General features: G+C 41.3%; 1 pseudogene; it reads left to right on the top strand.

Moving 5' to 3' along the window:
• Positions 1-10,915: 10,915 nt before the first annotated feature.
• On the top strand, positions 10,916-11,989 carry LOC138382902 (protein fem-1 homolog A-like; annotated as a pseudogene).
• The last annotated feature ends 392 nt before the right edge of the window (positions 11,990-12,381 follow it).

Below are 12,381 nucleotides of genomic sequence, written 5' to 3'. Positions count from 1 at the left end.
AGTGGGCATTCTTGATTCACAGCCAAATTTTACCAGACTTACAAAGGAGAGTTGGTACCCATTCTGCAGAAATTATTCCATAACATTGAGAAGGAAGGGATCCTCCCCAACTCATTTTATGAAGCCAGTATCACCTTGATAGCAAAGCCAGGAAAGGACATAATAAAAAAAATTATAGACAATATCCCTTATGGATAAAGATGTAAATGTCCTCAATAAAATACTAGCAAACTGATTTCAACAGCACATCAAATAAATAAATAAACAATGACCAAGTGGGCTTCATTCCAGGGATACAAGGATGGTTCAAAGTGTGGGGGCTGGCCAGAGAGTATCCAGCCATTGTTAATATAACAAGAATGGTTATGTGGCTGGATACTTTCTGGACAGCCTTCATACATAAATCAATAAATGTGATTCACCACATAGAAGCAAAAACAAAGATCATATTATTATCTGAATAGATGCAGAAGAAGCATTCAACAAAATTCAGCACTCTTTCATGATAAAAATCCTCAACAAACTAGGCATAGAAGAAACATATCTCAAAACTATAAAAGCCATCTATGACAAACCCACAGCCAGAATCATACTGAATGGGGAACAGGTGAAAGCATTACCACTAAGAACTGCCACAGTCAGAAGATTTCTAACATGAACATTTACAGCTGGGACCCAGTGCATCATTTCTTCATCACCAGTAGTAAATAATCACAAGGGTATTCCCCATGTCTCCATTTGTTCTTGGAAGGTGGGTGAAGGCCCGAAGGATGAATGGTAGTGAGTACTATTTGTGAGAAAACTATGTAAGAAATGCTCCCTATATATGGAAAACACTAGGTATCAAAAGTGATAAAAATATCTAAAAACTACAAAATTAATTTAGGAGAATTAGATTTTACTAACCAGAGAACTCATATACTTATGTCTATAGTGATGTCTTCATGCCCAGTTCTTATGATTTTTAACAGACTTGTTTACCACGTTCTGCTTTGTTCTAGAGATCAAAGTTATGAATGCAAGGGGGACTTGCAGAGATGGAGAAAATGTCAATCCAATTAGTTCTATTTCACTGGAGAGCTGTCACCAAAAGTCCTGGTAAACCACTAATAAAGTGACCTTTCTATTAAACCTATTTTGGACAAAAATAGCCTGTATCCAAAATATATTAAAAGGTGGAAAAATCAGTCTCACTGTTTCATATCATCTAGCATTAACTCAAACAAGAGAAATATTACTTGATCACATTATATCTACTGGAGTCACCATTTTCCCAGAAATTTTTACATAACATGAAAAATGTTTATTATGAGTTATCTTCCTAAGTGTCAGATATTAATTGTAAAATATTTTCTGGATACATGTGTTTTTTATTTTATCTCTATGGGGTTTGCAGGGATGGCCAGTTTGCAGAACCACACTGTCACTGAATTCCTTCTCCTAGGTCTGCTGCAATACACTCCTGCTCACTTCTGTCTCTTTGCACTTATCACCATGATGCTCCTTGTGACACTGACTGGAAACAGTCTCCTGATCCTGCTGATCCTGGTAGACCCACATCTTCACACCCCCATGTATTTCTTCCTTTGGCAGCTCTCTCTCATTGACAATCTGTTCACACTTGCGGTTGTCCCCAAGATGATGTCTGACTACCTTCTGCACAAGTCAGTCATCTCAGTTTCTGGTTGTGGGACCCAAATCTTCCTGGGATTGGCCCTAGGTGGAACTGAGTGTATCCTCTTGGGCCTCATGTCCTATGACCGATACGTTGCCATCTGCAAGCCTCTACACTACACACTCCTCATGAACTGGCCCCTCTGCAGGCACATGGCTGTTGGCTCATGGATGAGTGGTGCTTTCAATGCCTTGATACATACTGTCTACACCATGAGTTTCCCCTTCTGTGGACCCAGAGAAATCAATCATTTCTACTGTGAAATTCCTGGTGTCTTGTGTCTCTCCTGTGAGGACACTTTGACCTATGAGATAGGGGTATTTATCAGTACCACCATTCTACTTCTTATTCCATTCGCAGTCATCCTTACCTCCTACACACTCATCCTCATCACCATCATGCAAATGGCTTCTGCTGAGGGCCGGAAGAAAGCATTCTATACCTGTTCATCTCATTTGACAGTGGTCAGCCTGTATTATGGTGCCATCATATTCATGTACATGAGGCCAATCTCTTCCCACACTCCAGGCCAAGATAAAGTAGTGTCTGTCTTCTACACCATTCTGACACCCATGCTCAACCCCATGATCTATAGTCTTCGAAATAAGGATGTGATGGGAGCCTTGGGAAAAATTTCATGGAAGTGTTCATTATATTCTAAAATGTGAATATAAAGGTGCAGTCAATGTTGTGTGGTCTTGGATATGACTATTATTTTATTTTATTTCAGCATATTATGGGGGTACAAAAGTTTAGGCTATGTATATTGCCTTTGCTCCCCTCCCCACCCCCGAATCAGAGCTTCAAGCCTGTCCATGCCCTAGACAGTGCACATCACACTCATTATGTATGTATACACCCATTACACCTCACATCTGCCCAACACCCGATTAATGTCATTCCTAAATGTGCTCTTAGGTGATGATCAGTGAAACCAGTTTGATGGTGAGTACATGTGGTGCTTATTTTTCCATTCTTGGGATACTTCACTTAGTAGAATACATTTTTGACTATCTCATAGCAATCATATATCTATTAAATATAGTGTTGCATTCAATATATTGACATAAAGTAAATTCATTGTCAAATAGATAAGTCTAAATACAGAGCCATAATATAAGATAGCCAAGACTTATTTATTGTATTGTGAATGTAATTCAAATAATAAATTCCAAAACCATAGCCCCAAATGAGGGAGAAGTCTAGAAACCATATTACATCATGAGGCAATGATTAGAAACATGAATATTGGACTCGTGTGGTGGCCAGAAAACAAGATAGGAGGAATACAAGGTCTTTCCTACATCTTTAAACTTGCCTTGGCACCAATTCTAGAGGTATATTATGCTACTAAAAGCTTACGTTTGGGGGCACTACATCAGAAATTTGGAAACATCAGAAATTAGGGTGTTTCATGGCTTTCTGCCCCTCTTGTCTCAGAAATCAGTCTTTTAACATTTGCCAGCAGTAACAGAATTCCTGAACCTTGGAGTCCCTTTATACCATAATCCTGGGTAATATCTCAGTATTTATATCATTGATTGACTGATTGTTATTTTTGCTAAATTAATATTGTGAACTGAAAAAAAGGCACCATTTGGCCTCACAACTGTTTGAAATTTTTATGCAAATGCAGCATTCTTCAGGTTTGTGATTTTAGTCAATACCATTTCAGGATCTAATGACAGATGAAGGTTATCCTGAAGGCCATGGTGTTTAAGGAAAATAAGAAATCAATGTGGAACATCACATTCATTTTCTAATCTACATTCTAGGGATATAAGATCTGAAATATACATTAACTAGTCTTGAAGACTCTAAGACTGCAGAGCAGCTACCAACTTAAGTAGAAAGACCAGAGAGCCATGCCTCTAGCCCTGATTTATTTATCCGAGACTTTCAAGTTCATGGCACAAAAGCATTCACCACACAGAAGGTCAAACAGGGGCTAGGACCAAATGTCAATATCCTAAGCCCTAGTGTTTCTGATTATTATCTCTGTTGGAGGATGTAACGAAATAAACAGGCTACGAGGTGGTGAGTTCAGAGTAATAACTGAGCAGGGTAAAACCTACTGACTGGATGATAATGTTATCATTTAACAGACTATTATAATCAATAAAGCTGTCTATGTTCTGAAATATCTAGAATAGCTTAGTGGTTAAATGTGCCAGGGATCACAGTGTTATCTCACTGGTATCTAATAAAATTACAGTCAGTTTTCTTACTTGTAAATTCTTATAAAATGTTATCCTCACAGTGATGTCATTAGGCTTTAAAAAAAGCTTCCCCTAAAAGTACGTATTTGTGATTTTCTCTAGCTCTTGAGCCTATTTATGGTCCTATAGTCATCTTTTCATTCACATTTATTTAACATTTATAACTGTCACTTAGAAAGAAATTGTTCTCTACCAGTATAAAGAAATAAAAATTGAATAAAAGAAACATTTAATTTTATTTTCACTCCATTTACAAGATCATTTTTCCTGATAGTAACTCTATTCACTTAGTGAAGTCCATTTATTTTGTATTATATGAAGCATTTGTACCAAAAATAGTGCTTAAGAAATACCTGTGTGATCTTCCTTATTTCCTGACTTCCAAGAAATTTAAGTTGTAGCCCATGATTAGTTCTGTGCAATATATACTAAAGTCTGAGAAAAGGGGTCATTTCATCTGTATAATATTGGGAATATATTTTAAATATCTGAACCTATGATAAAAACCTGTATGTGAATTCTAAAATTGAGTCAATTTTCTCAGTATATTAATTCCAGGCTTATCAAGAGAAGGATAGGATAAATGCAACTATGCAAAGAAAGTAGCTTCATAAATGCAGTATGCAAGTCAATTTCAATTTTGAGAAACAACTGGAAGATTTTCCTTTTCTTGGCATTATATGCACCTCTGCAACCTGAGTTAAAGAAATAATATGAATGTTCTTTGGTCAGCACATGTTTCTAGATAGGGAAATTTATTTGTTTTTGAGAGCAGCACATGGTTTGAACTTCACTGCGAGGCCATGAGATCCGCTCTGTCAGGGAATGATGCTGGGAGGGCGCCCTTCTACCCCTCCTGGAGGCTGGTGTGAACTGCGGGGTTGCTGTAGGGAGCCCTGAGAATACAAGGCAGGAGAAGAGATGAAACTTTTCTCTAAGGAGAAAGTGTTGAAGTGTGTAAGCTTTACCCTAAAACGATTTTATTGCAGCATACAATAATTTCCCAATACATGTTGCACCATTTACTATCTAGTGTGAATAAAGAGTTAATGTTTAGAAGACCTAGAAAAGGGAATTCTTATACACTATTTGTGAGAATGTAAATTAGTGTAGGCATTATGGGAAACAGTATGGAGTTTCCTCAAAAATCTAGGAACAGAACTACAATATGACCCAGTCATCCTACTTGGGTCTCTATCCAAAGGAACTGAAATCAGTATGTCAAAGGGATGTCTATACTCCTGTGTTCATTACTGCACTATTCGTAATAGCCAAGATAATGGAAACAATCTAAGTGTCTATCAACAAATGAATGAATAAAGAAAATGTGGTGTGTGTGTGTGTGTGTATACACACACACACATATACACAATGGCATGCTATTCAGTTTTAATAAAGGAAATCTTATCTTTTGCAACAACATGGATAAATGTGGAAGACATTGTGGTAAGTGAAATAAGCCAATATAGAAGATACATTCTGTGTGATCTCACTTATATGTGGAACCTAAAAAAGCTCAACAGATAGAAGTAGAAAGTATAATGGGTGACTACAGTCCATAATAATGTCTTACATATTTCAAAATAGCTAAGGGAGTAAATTTCAAATGTCTAACCACAAAAAAAATGATATGAAGTGAAGTAATAGGTATGCTAATTAGATTGATTTAATCACACCACATTGTATACAGATATATCCCGACATCACATTGTGCCCATGAATCAGTTAGCAGCCACTGATTTGGCATGTCTCAAAGTTTGTCTGCTGATACGTCTTCATTTAAAATAGAATTTCTTCCTACTCCCACAGACTCTAAGGATGTCTAAACCTCTTCCCCATTAATTGAAATACTACTCCACCATCCAAGTGCCATCATCAGAAAATGTGTTGAAATCTTTCATCAAACATTTCTTTCCTGCTGGACTTTTTATTCTCTGGAGATAACTAGCAAAATATTTATTCCATTACTATGGCTTTAGCTATATTAGAGAAAGAGTCAATGAATATTTGTGGCAAATTACCATTTTATCTTAGACTGGCACAAGATTTAAGCATAAGATATTTTGGGATCAAATAAAAAAAAGAGCAGGAGAAAGAGTCTTAAAACGTTTTAAAACATACCCTCATATTTAGGGATGCCTAAGCAGAGTAGTGAGGCCTTACAGTGCACATGGCCTGTAGAAGATTTAGAGAAGAGTCTCTCCTCAACTAAAGAATAATCAATTGAGATGGAAGATTGAAAAGGACAATAATGAAGGAATTTGAAAGCAAAACTATCAATTTGTCATTGACGGTATTAGATAATTCTCACTTGTATATTTTTGAGCCCATGCCTGTTACCGATAACTAACTTTCAGGCAGATTTACTCAGCAAGTTGGACACAGTGATGTCAAAAGGCAAGTCTAGCTTTTCTACATGAGAAAAAAAGTTATAGATACTCATGTATGCATTAAAGGATGAGAAAATATAATCCTGCATATAGAAAAAAGTCTTCTGTGTTTCACAAAACTTATTCATAGGAGTAGTCAATCACTCATTTATTTGAACTGATCCTCAATAGTGCTCACTCTCAGCAACAGCAGTGATGTTGAGACTTAAGGAAAACATTTGATAGTCTTAAGATACAAGTTTATGACGAGTAGGCAACCATCTGTATCCCATTTAAATATAATTTTCCTTTTTTGAATCTTTTACAAAAGATTTTGGATAGAAATGCTTACCACCTTGTCTTGTGACTTTGGGTAACAAAATGGAATTTATTTTTCGAAATAGGAAAATTAGATAATTCAGTTAAGGAACTGAGTATTTCCTGAAAATTTCACAGTTAGAATAAACACCAGGGAAAATAAGTAAAGAGTTCCCTATTCTTTACTTATGTGTACTTTTGTCCCTTGTTTTAGGAAAAAAATATCAATGAATAGCTGATGGAGAACTATAATCAGCCAACAACAGATTTATCTTATTACTGTTGTTTCCACCATCAAGAATTGCTTTGTCCTTTTCATTCTCATTGTTCTCATTTTTCTAATGGCTCTGACAGACAACCAGCCCACGATCCTCCTCATCTTCCTCAATGCCCTCCTCCACAAACCCGTGTATTTCCTACTTAGTCAGCTTCCCCTTGTGGACCTGAACTACATCTTCACCATCTTCCCCAAGAGGACCTTGGGTAGTGGGCTCTATAAACTCCTGTTCCCACACTGCATAAGCACTCCACATCTCTTATTGCTAATCCAGGACCATCAATGGTTTCTTTTGTGATGTCCCAGCCATGTTGACTCTGGCCTGCATGGACACCTGGGCCCATGAGTGCACAATGCTTATGATCAACAACGTTTTTAATGTGTTTCCTTTCATTGGTATTGCATGTTCTATGGCCAGGCTCTCCTTGCTGTCTACTGCATGCACTCAGCAGAAGGGAGGAAGAAGCTCCATTCAACCTCTAGCACCCACCTCACTGTTATATTAATAACTTTCTACTATGTACCCTTTGCTTACACTTATCTATGCCCAAGATCCCTCAGATCTGCAATAGAAGACAAGGATGTAGCTGTCTTCTACACCAGTGCTCAACTCCATCATCTACAGCCTGAGAAAGAAGGAAGTGACAGGGGACCTGAGATGAGTGATTTAGAGAATGTGTTCTGTAAAAGTGTAGACAAAGTTCCTGTTAGTCCCAAAGCCTCAGAAGTAACATCAGTTTGGCATTGCATGATCACCAAAACAGTATTCCATGATTGAAACTAGGGACTAAAATTAACCTAGAGGATTAAAAAACCTGAATTTAAAAAAAATATATTTATACCCAATGATTTTTGTGGTATTTTTCAATCAAAATAAAAGGAATATATTTTTCTCTAACTTATAGGGAATACGGTTTACTAATATGTAGAAACAAAAATGTAAATTTCTCAACTTAATGTCATCTTTCAGCATATTAGTTCAATTATACTTAATGTATCTCCCAAATGACTAGAATAGACAAAGGAACAATAAAGATAGTAACATTGCTGGATCTAATTAAAAGCAAAATAATTCTGTTTAATTATATTATATTTTACTCTGAAGTGGTGGATATTGATTCTTCAATTTCTCAATTTTCAGGGGAAGTGTTAGACATAGGGATTAGGCATTGAGTTTTGAGGGAATTTAAAGTACTTATACCACTTTAGAAAAAATATAATACATTTATACCTTCCATGACAGGGTCCTTGCATGATCTTGGGATAAATAACAGGGTATAGGAGATGTGAAATGGGCTGTAGAATGAAAACAGCTTTATAAAAGGTTAAAGGAAGTTACAGACTAAGTAGTCCAGATTTATCTCAGCCCCTCCTCAATCGCCCTCCCCCTAAAACACACTCGAATGTTGCTTCCCAAATAGACACTGTAACCCATTTATTAGATAATTTCTGTTATGGGTATTTTATTCTCCTTTTAGTATTATCATAATTTAACTGAACCAGGTTGTGGGTTGATTTGTAGTTTTAAAGAGTATATCAGCTCAGTCACAAACCTACAAGATCTCACCATTACTTCCAGCTAAACTGCACACTCTGGATGAAGGACCATCACTGTCCAGGAGAGAATCCCGATAGACTCTTCATTCTCTGAGAACAGGTGGGAAGAGGTAAAGCAGAGGGGCAACAAGAAATGCCCTAGGTTTTCCAAACCACAACAGTGATGGATGACTGATGCCTGAGAATGGGAAAGAATAATTTTTTCCGGACTAGAAGATCCACACTGTAGAAGAGATATAAATTTGGATTTTATATGAAAACCAAGTGAACATTCAGATTTTTTTGAGTAGTAACTGATGAAAAGCTTGACTTTGAAATAAAAAATAAATATGACCTGCTTTCTCCTACTACATATATGAAATTTTCTCATCACAAGGAAAGTTATGATAATAAAGTAATACCTTCTAAAAGGAATAGACCACTTGATATTGAAACACTGACCTCATCACATAACTTACCCTTCAAATTTGGAGGAAAAATAAGACATTGACTGCTTAGAGACCAATTACCAAATACTTACTAAACATTTTATCAGCAAGTACTTCCACCTGAATCAAAATTGGATTTGGAATATAATCAGCTGTGGTTCTTAAATGAAAACACATAAATTTATTCCGATTTAAACAGGAAATATAACACTAAAAAAGAATAAGAAGCTTGTAGAATCTCCCTGGCAGATTAGATGTGAAGACTGACCCCACAGGCGTGCACGGTACCCAATACGTGGCCTGAGGACGAGTCCTGTGACAACAGCACTGCTGCCTCTTCTGGGCATTATTCCTGCCCCAGAAGCCCAAGACTGGCCCCTCTGGAAGCATCCCTGTGTCTTTAGTGGATGTGCACATCCCCTGCTTCTTTGTGGACCCATTCTGAAGTTAAAGTCTGAGATAAAAGATTCTAAACATGTGCTTTGCCCCCTGCTGGGATTCAGGCAGGAAAGTGGGTACCTAGGTCCTAGGGCAAATACAGGAACTTGTGCCCTCTAAGACTGTCAATAGGGAGATCAGATACAAAAGCACAGTAACTCTACAGGTACTAGTGAACTCGGTGGCCTATGGCCCTTTTGTTATCTATCCTGGTCTATGACTAATTAGATTTAGGGATATGTGAAAAGTATTACTTTCAAAATAAGTAAATGTAATTATTTATTTAAGGAGCTGTGTGGGTTAATAAAAAATCCGGCTAGATTGAAGACAGAAATTTTTTAAAAAACCACATAGGAAGGTTGCCGCCTTCCAGCCCGGGCTCTAATCCGCCTTCCCCGTGTCCCCTGGCGGCCTGGCACGTCCCGGCCGAGGCCCCACCACGGACCTGCACGCCGCGGTGTGCAAGGCAACCCACCAGCGGCCTGAGCCAGAGGAGCTGGGAGGGCGAGGTGGCGGCTGGGGACACAGCTGCTTATCGCCCCGCTAGGGCCACCTAGACGTGGCAGAGTACCTAGCGGCTAGTGGCACTTTGAAGGCAAGATGGTCCAGGGCGCTGCACCGCCAGGGCCACCTCCGTCGCTGGCTACGTGGACTTGGTGCGGAGCCTGCACCCTGGGACCTCGTGAATGGCCCCACGCTCCAACTCCGCTCCTGGGCCGCCTGTTTTGACCGCCACCTGGAGGTGGTGCGCTACCTGGTGGGCAAGCACCAGGCAGACCTGGGCATGGCCAACTGGCAGGGCCCACATGTGCCTCATGAACTGTCAGAACAAGGAAGGGCCACCGCGAGATCACCCCCTACCTGATGGAGCAGGGCTCCCAGGTGAGACCCCGCAGTGACAAGGGCAACAGGGCCTTGCTCTACTGTGCTGAGTCCAGCAGCATAGAGATCCTCCCACTGCTGCTGGGGTGCAAGGTCCCCATGCATCGCCTCGGCTACCGCATGACCCCTTGCAGGCGGCCGGAGTAACAGCCCACACCAGCGCATGGAGTGCCTCATCCAGGAGCAGCCAGAGGGGGAGCAGGCTGCTGGGGAAGAGGCCCAGCCAAGGGTGTCCCAAGAAGGGCCCTCCACCAGCCAGGGGCGTGTGCAGCACCAAGGGGCTCTACGCTGCAGCTCCTCCCAGAAGGAACCACTGACTCTTATGAAAGCTTCTGCCTCACCAGCCAGGAGTGTGGAAGCCTGGGAATTTCTAGGAGCCACATACGTAGATAAGAAGCGAGATCTGCTTAGGGCCCTTAAACACTATGGATGGGCCATGGAGCAGTGTCACCACCGGTGCAAGGACCTGCCCAAACCAGAGCCCCAGAAGCTGGTCCTGGCCCATGGCTATTCCAGGGATGCTAACACCACCCAGGAAGTGGACGCTGATAACCAACCTGACAAGATGCCCATGCAGACCCTGTTGATCCAGCGGCACATCCATGGCCCCCTTACCAGGGCACTCTTTATTATATTTGTTACAGGGGCAGGGTATGTGCCCACTCAGGCAATTTCCACCACTGCATTTTCTTGTGGAAGTATGTCCTGGACATGCAGAGAATAATGGGAGCCTCTGAGTCCCATTGTTAGAAATGACCCTCAGTGTCCGTAAGAAAGTAGTCGGACACTGTAAATTGTCTGGGCAAGGCCAAACCTTTACTCCTGACCAGAAGGCGCCCAGAGACAGTCAGAACAGCCGGCCAGCGCTGCAGGCGGGTTTCTCAGCTTTTAGCCCTAAGGCAGACCCACGGCTGTGTCCCAGCCCATCGGCCGGGATTTCCCCCGCAGTCTTATTCTTACCGGACTGGCTAAGGGTGTTGTTAAGACACGAAGGAAGAGGAGGTAGGGGGCTCATAGGGTAGTAAATGTTTAAAGTTGGTGGGCTAGTCAGGCACAGTGAAGTATGCGGAAGTGTGTCACTTCCTGACACTTTGGCAGAAAAGATCAAGCCAAGGTTATTTCCCCCTACACCGTGACTGCCAGCAGTTTCCTCTGCTTTGCTGAACTCTTAAGTGCTGCAGGACCAAACCAACAAGGGCAGCCTGGACACACAAATCAGCTTTGCAGACCTGTTTGGGGTGCTGAGCAAAGAGGTCCCGGAGGTGGAATGGGCCCTGCAGCTGCAGGAACCTGGGGACTCAGCCCAGTTCACCAAGGTTCTGACCATCGTCCTTCAGCTGCTCTACACATTGGAGAAAGTGGAGTGCACCCCAGCCAGGAGCACCTGAAGACCCACACTGTCTACAGCCTGCTCAAGTGTGCCTCCCGGGTCAAGAATGGCTTCACCCCTTTGCACATGGCTGTAGACAGGAGACCACAAATGTTGGCCGCTACCCAATGGGCAGATTCCCCTACCTCTACGTTGTCAAAGTACCACTCATCTGTGGGTTGGATGCGGACAACAGGGACTGACGACAGTATGTTGCTGCATAGTAACCCAGGACAACTGCCAGGCAATCATGAGCCAAGTAGGGGGACCCACATGGATGCCACCATTGCCTTCAAGAAGATGGCCTACAAGCTGTTGGAGGAGAAGCTTGGCAGGAGCACCATATAGCCCTTCAACTATGTGACCCTGCAATGCTTTGAAGCCTGGCCTGAACAAGAACATCTCTTATAAGGGCTTCATCCCAGAAAAGCTGGAGCCGTTTGCAGAACTACACTAACCTGCCCAGAGTGCTTGCACCCTTGTCTGTTTTCCTCTTCTTTCCACAGGGGAGAAATCTGGTGGCTGTGTAGCAGATGCTCTCTTTTGCCTTCTAAGAGGCATGAGTCAGGAGAAGGGCTCTTCCCTCTTCTATCCCCTTCATCTGCAGACAGAGGGGGAAACGAGTTAGAGAACTGTTGGTGCTAAAAGCTATCAAGATTATGTGCTAGGAGATCTGTCTTTCTCCAGGAGCCCACCCACCCAACCTGCAGTGGGAAAAGATGCAAGACGTTCCCTACATCCTGTCTGCTTGAGTTTCAGAGGCCTTTGCCTTTTTACCTAGAGGCAAAGGGACTAAAGCTATTGCCTTCATTCCCTGTGAGAAACACAAAAAGAGGTTGACCGTTAGCT

Source organism: Eulemur rufifrons, chromosome 4 (genome assembly GCF_041146395.1).
Source record: "Eulemur rufifrons isolate Redbay chromosome 4, OSU_ERuf_1, whole genome shotgun sequence".
NCBI lineage: Eukaryota > Metazoa > Chordata > Mammalia > Primates > Lemuridae > Eulemur > Eulemur rufifrons.
This window is presented reverse-complemented; position numbering and strand designations above follow the sequence as displayed.